This window comes from Canis lupus, chromosome 32 (assembly GCF_003254725.2).
Source record: "Canis lupus dingo isolate Sandy chromosome 32, ASM325472v2, whole genome shotgun sequence".
NCBI classification, from domain to species: Eukaryota; Metazoa; Chordata; class Mammalia; order Carnivora; family Canidae; genus Canis; species Canis lupus.
The window spans coordinates 24,442,624-24,448,623 of record NC_064274.1 but is presented as its reverse complement, the minus strand read 5'-3'; the positions used below and the strand labels follow the sequence as shown (position 1 = coordinate 24,448,623).

At 43.5% G+C, this 6,000-nt stretch overlaps 1 protein-coding gene and 1 long non-coding RNA gene across 4 annotated transcripts in view; one reads left to right on the top strand and one right to left on the bottom strand.

The window, feature by feature from the left end:
• Positions 1–704: 704 nt before the first annotated feature.
• Positions 705–1,814, bottom strand: LOC112644242 (uncharacterized). Its single transcript, XR_004811336.2, has 3 exons — positions 1,413–1,814; positions 1,093–1,153; positions 705–883 (listed from the first exon to the last, which is right to left on the bottom strand). It is a non-coding gene; the product is annotated as an uncharacterized LOC112644242 (long non-coding RNA).
• The window catches only part of SLC9B2 (solute carrier family 9 member B2), a 63,619-nt gene continuing 58,323 nt past the window's right edge, over positions 705–6,000 (top strand). The window contains exons 1-2 of one of the 3 annotated variants that reach the window (XM_025422925.3): positions 705–1,171; positions 2,710–2,780. The gene's annotated coding sequence lies outside the window, so the exon portion shown is untranslated. Of the gene's footprint in view, positions 1,172–1,818; positions 2,000–2,709; positions 2,781–6,000 lie in introns of those variants that run through there. The other 2 variants (XM_025422937.3, XM_025422916.3) reach the window with 2 other exon arrangements.

Genomic DNA, 6,000 nt, shown 5'->3' with positions numbered 1-6,000 from the left:
CTGGATTTAATATAGCATTGTATGTTAATTATAATTCAATAAAAATGGTTTAAAATTTTTTTTCAAGAAGAAGCTTAAGCAGATTCATGGATGATAATTCTGTACGAGAATAAGAAGTTTTTTCTTGTTCCTTTAATTTTAAGGTTCTATGTTTGTTTTTTATTTGTTGTTACTTCAAAAGACCAAATGGTATGATGCACATATACTCAGTAAATGAGCATGTAGTCTTTCCTCTTAGAACCTTAATAATTAATATTAATCCATATTAACAAGGAAAATTTTGAAATGGACAATGAAAGGATAACATTTTATGTGTGAGGAAGAATATTATGTGGTTGATGAAAAAGTTAAAATTGACAGCAAAAAATATTTTGACTAGCATTCCCAAAGAGTTCATTGATTAGAAGATTTGCTTCGGGGTTCTGGACCAAGTATTCCACAACTGCATCACAGATAGCTTGGTTTGTTATCTAGACCAAGTCACCCAATTTACTTTGGATTTTAGTTTTCTGGTTTGTGAAATTAGGGAGTTGCACAAAATGACTTGGGTTTCTTTTGGTGTATCGTAACCAAAATGCTGTACTTCTCCTCAAGTGAAGTGATGGGACACTGAAGCTTATAATTATGTTATGAAGTACTTTATACTGTGAGTGACATACATGTGAATGTATAGCGAAGACGAATAAATTCTAAATAAGCACACGATGAATTCTGCAAAATGAATTCTAACATTAGCAAACGCTTCCTCGGAGTTCTCTCACCTAATTATGAACAGTAAAACATTATAAACAATAAAGGCAGAGGTAAAATCTAACCAAAAAGTTCAATGTTCTCCAAAGTCATGTTAATCAAATCCGGTGATGAGTCAATGAAGATCATATGACTGAAAGAAAAGGAAAAATCTATTTTATTCCTGTGGTAAGAGGAAGCTGGATACCACTAGAAATTTCTGCAAGCTTTAGGAGAAGAAGAGTTCAGTTCTTCTGAACACAGTAATCACTTTAGATGCTCTGAAGACCATTGGATGGAATGTAGGTTAAGCCATCCTACCCACAAAGTAAGACCTGAGAGAAGGGAATGAACGGTTTTTACCTGGTGGAGACATTTCCTTGACGTTGTCCCTCGTGCTTGAAAAGTGGTGATTAAAACTGGCCTGAGGAGTGAAAAACAGGTAAGAATTTTTATTTCTGAAGGAAATGAAAATGACCCGGCAAGGGGCATGTGCGTATACACACACACTCACTTTGGGGGGAAGGGGGGGGGGGAGGTAACACAGGAAAGGAAGACCCAGAAGTGGAAGGGAGTTTTACAGAAGAAAGTAACTGTTGATGGGAAGGTCAAAATCTAAGATGATGCGGTACGAAGGCATCGCGTTAAAGAAGCAATAAAGAGTCGAGGAGGGCAAGTCTTACCTCCCCTCATTGGTCACCCACACCGAAGAACCCTGTCTTCCCACCGTACCGGAGAAGACGCTTCTAAAAGCACACCGAAAGGTGGCGTTTGAACCCAAAATGTGGAGGTTGGTTTGGGGATCGTTAAACCCGGTAACCGGCTGTGGGGCCTGCACTCCTGGCTGCAGAGGAGCCGGCGCTGCGCGTCCCCGCCAGGGTCTCGAGGTCGCCTGGTCACCGGGGTCTGCGCGCGCTGGGCCACGCGCTCTCCGGGCGGCAGGGGCGCCGGCTCCCGGCCAGGGCGCACGGCCGAAACCCCACGGGCCCGCGCCGAGGTCTCGGGAAGCGGGCCGGGACCCTCCCTCCCGGGCTGGCTCCGGGGACCGAGACCGGGACCCTCCGTCCCGGCCTGGCTCCGGGGACGGCGGCGCCGGGAGCGCGCGGGGGAGGCGGAGCCTCGGAAACCCGCGGCGCCGAGCGCTCCGACCTCTGCGGGTCTCGCAGCCTGGGGCTCCGCCTGGGGTGATGCGCTGCGCGCTGGGCGGATCGAGGCTCACCTGCGGACCGTGTACCCTGTTGCGCAGCCCTCCTGCGCGGGAGGCCGCGAGGTGAGTAGCCCTCAGGGGACTCTAAGGGCCCAGAGCGTGTGTTTCTTGTTTGCCGGTGTTTTCCTTCTCCTCTCAACCAGACCGTGTTGCTGCTGTGGGCCACGTTAGCACCACCGAGGTGCTGAGAACCTCAGATCCTACTGACCCAGCCATCAGCTTGTTGTCTCATCCTTATTGTCTCACGCTAGACCCTGGGGATTTCTTGCCCTAAAAGATTAATATCAGAAAGCCACCGTTTCCTTTAGCCTCCCGTGCAGGAATGGGCACCACCAGTGGACAGAGACAAGGCGGGTACCTCACTTGGCCAGGTCAACCTCTGTGTTCACTGAAAGACACACACCCCGGCTTCCACTCTGTAAGGAGGCCTCCACGTGACATTATTGCTGCCACCAACTGCTCTCATGAAATTCTGGTTTACTGTTTCTCTCTAAGCTAAAAATGAAGCATTTCACTTCAGCAGATATCTGTGTGTCTTCTCTGGGCCAAGCTGGCATGGAGACAGGAAATCCAAATATGAATTAAATACAGTTTCTGTCATCCAACACCTCAAAAAAAAAATCCAATGAATCAGAATATACTTAAGTAATTAGTGTGATTCATGCTATACTAGTGATGTGAGCAAAATGCCAGATTCACCTATTTTCTTGAATATTAAGATCTTTAGCATTATAATCCTACTGACTAGATCTTTGCTTTTTTTTGTTTTTCAGGATTGCTGTAGAAGCGGGAAAAAGTCAGTGATAGAACTCTACTCCAGAAGTTGCTGTGCCAGATATAGAAGGTTGGCACTCACATCCATTCCTACCTACTTCTAGTATGTACAGGACAAACTGGAAAGCTAAAAACGCTTCTTAGACTCCATTCCAGCTAGAGTTCTAGGTGTAAAATTAGGATCTGGCAAGTAGATGATGAACTTGTCTGAAATTTCGAAGGCAAAGGCCATCTCCCTGCTATTTTTGGCTGTTTTCTGTTGGCAGGGAAGGTCCAGGACATGCCAGTCCTAGTCTTCAGAACTGTGGGTGTGGGAAGGGCCTTAACAGCAGTGGTGACGGCCAGACTCAGCATTGTCATGTTGTATCACCACCTCTGTGGCTGTCAAGAAGCAAATGAGGAAGGTAGTGAACATATTCTTCTTCATAGTGTTCCTTGTTCCAGGCAGCTTCCAGATCCCAGCTTCTCCGGGGTCACAGCTACAATGGTGTTCTCGAACTACATAGTCCTTGCAGGGCCTTCAGATTGTAACGAAAGTAGTACATTCCTCTGTGGTTCATTTATTAGTGCTTTAGATGTCATTCCTGGAGGCCCAGCCTAGAACCTGCACTTCTAGCCCTTTCAATAATCTCTCAGCCTTTAAACAATTCACTTAATTCCCTGTATAAAACTCTCTTCCTGTTTAAAATACCTGACGTGATTTCAATTTTATGCAATGATTAATATGTTTACCATGTGGCTTCTAAGGGTCACCTAAACCAAATCTCTTCTATTTCTTTAGATGGGAAATGAAACCATGAGATTAGACTCAGGGGCTTGCAGTGATGTGAATGCCTTCAGTTTGGCTCCTCCCTCTACAGTTGCCATAGACGCCTTACAGCTGAGTTTGGCTTCTGAAGATATTTGAGTTTGTTACCCATTGACTGGTAATGAGATAATTCAGAGATAATTAGATAATTCAGAGATTCAGAGATAATTCAGATTATCTCTGAATTCTCTTTATGTTACAAATGTAACGTAAAATACTTCTTCATTTAAAACATCTATAGAATATGTTCTGTGACAAAGGATTGTTGAGTATCTGGTTCATGACCAACTATTTACTAGTCCTGTTGATAATTGGCAGGTCAGCGACTCTTGGTCAGCACACAAACACCAATGACAGAACAGATCTTTCCTCTGGGAGAAAGGATTTATATCTTTGTCCACACAAAGCCTAGGAACATTGTATGTGGAAAAATGGAGCTCCGTATATGTGCACTTATATAATGAGGAAGTGTCCTCAGTATTGTAGTCATGTGTCATACAGGTTAAGAAGAGTATAATTATGATAAGTTTTAAAGAGTTAACAGCCTTATAAAGTCATCGAATATCTCTTGTCAATATAATAAAAGCTCTTTACCTATTTTAGAAATCTATTATTTCTTTTTCTGCAGTTTATATGAGGGACTAAAAGGCTTGAATTTGGCAGTGTCCCTTTTCTTTGCTTTTCAGTACAGTATATGTATGCTTTTTTTTCCTTAAGGAAAATATTATAAAAGGAAGATAAAGCATGGGGGAGTACTTTATTGGGACTCTATGATGTACTTAATACTATATTACAATTTTCTGCAACATAGGCATTATCGCCATTTTATAGTTGGAAAAAACTATCCAGACTGGTCAAGTAACTTGCCCAAAATGGCCCAACTGGGAGGCAGTGACACAAGGATTTACATTCAGGGTTTTCATCTCCATTTTCCTCTGATCGCTGCACATTTTGCACCGTTATGCTCATTATACTCTAATTAATATAAATATGCTTAGAATTCCCTTCATGCACTTTCCTTTTCACTAATCATCGTTTATTTTTTTTATTTTTTTTAAAGATTTTATTTATTTATTCATAGAGACACAGCTAGAGAGAGACAGGCAAAGACACAGGCAGAGGGAGAAGCAGGCTCCATGCAAGGAGCCCAACATGGGACTCGATCCCGGGTCTCCAAGATCACACCCTGGGCTGCAGGCGGTGCTAAACCGCTGCGCCACCGGGGCTGCCCCCATCCTTTATTTTTTTAAAAGATTTTGTTTATTTAGTTGACGGAGAGAGAAAGCACAAGCAGGGGGAGTGGCAGGCAGAGGGAGAGGGAGAAGCAAGCTCCCCGCTGAGCAGGGAGCCAGATGTGGCGCTCATCCCAGGACCCTGAGATAACCTGAGCCAAAGGCAGACGCTTAACTCACTGAGCCACCGAGGCGCCCCACTCCTCATCCTTAAACATGTGGTTCCTTTGCCAGTAATGATCTTTATTTTTTATAAGGCTGTCATCTTTCAAGACTTTTTTTTTTTTTTTATTCATGATAGTCACACACACAGAGAGAGAGAGAGAGAGAGGGGCAGAGATACAGGCAGAGGGAGAAGCAGGCTCCATTCAGGGAGCCCGATGTGGGATTCGATCCCAGGTCTCCAGGATTACGCCCTGGGCCAAAGGCAGGCGCTAAACCGCTGCGCCACCCAGGGATCCCACCTTTCAAGACTTGACTCAAATATCACTTGACCCCAGCTACACTGGGCAATACCTCCTCTCTCTGTTCAGCTCTGGGCCTGCACTTCTCATATCATAATTAAATTACCTTAAGATAATACTGTTATAACATATAAACTCCAAAATCTCAGTAACTTAACACAGTAGAAGCTTCTTTCTATTCATGTAAAGTCCAATCAAGTGTTCAGCTGATGGCATTCTACTCAGTAATTGAGGAACCCATGGCTTTGTCATCGCCTAAGACTTTAAAAGTTCTTAGGTTCCAGGCATTGGACAAGAAAAGAGAGGGTATGTAGCATATTGCATGGAGGTTTCTTATAGGTAAGAAATAAGAGTAGCATGCATTATTATGCTCACATCCCCTTGGCCACACCTCACTGACATGTAAGAGAAGCTGGGAAATGTCTACTATCTGTGTGCCCAGGCACCACAGGAAACTGATTTGATGAAACATACTGGTCTCCATCCCTCCCTAAAGAACAGGGACTACATCTCAGTAATCTTCGTATCTCTTGTGCTTTACACATTATAGAAAATCAGTAAAAATCTAATGAACTTTAGTAACTGTGAAGGGATGGAGTTGCTATCTCATGTGCCTAATATAAAAACTTAGGATGCTTTATTATGGTTGTTTAAGGAGTGATCTATCATTCTCTGACTAGGTTGCAACCTTTGAGTGTGGGAACCATGTCTGACCACTTTTTTTTTTACTGTTTTCTTTTTTAATTGAAGGATAATTGACACAATGTCACATTATTTTCAGGTGTG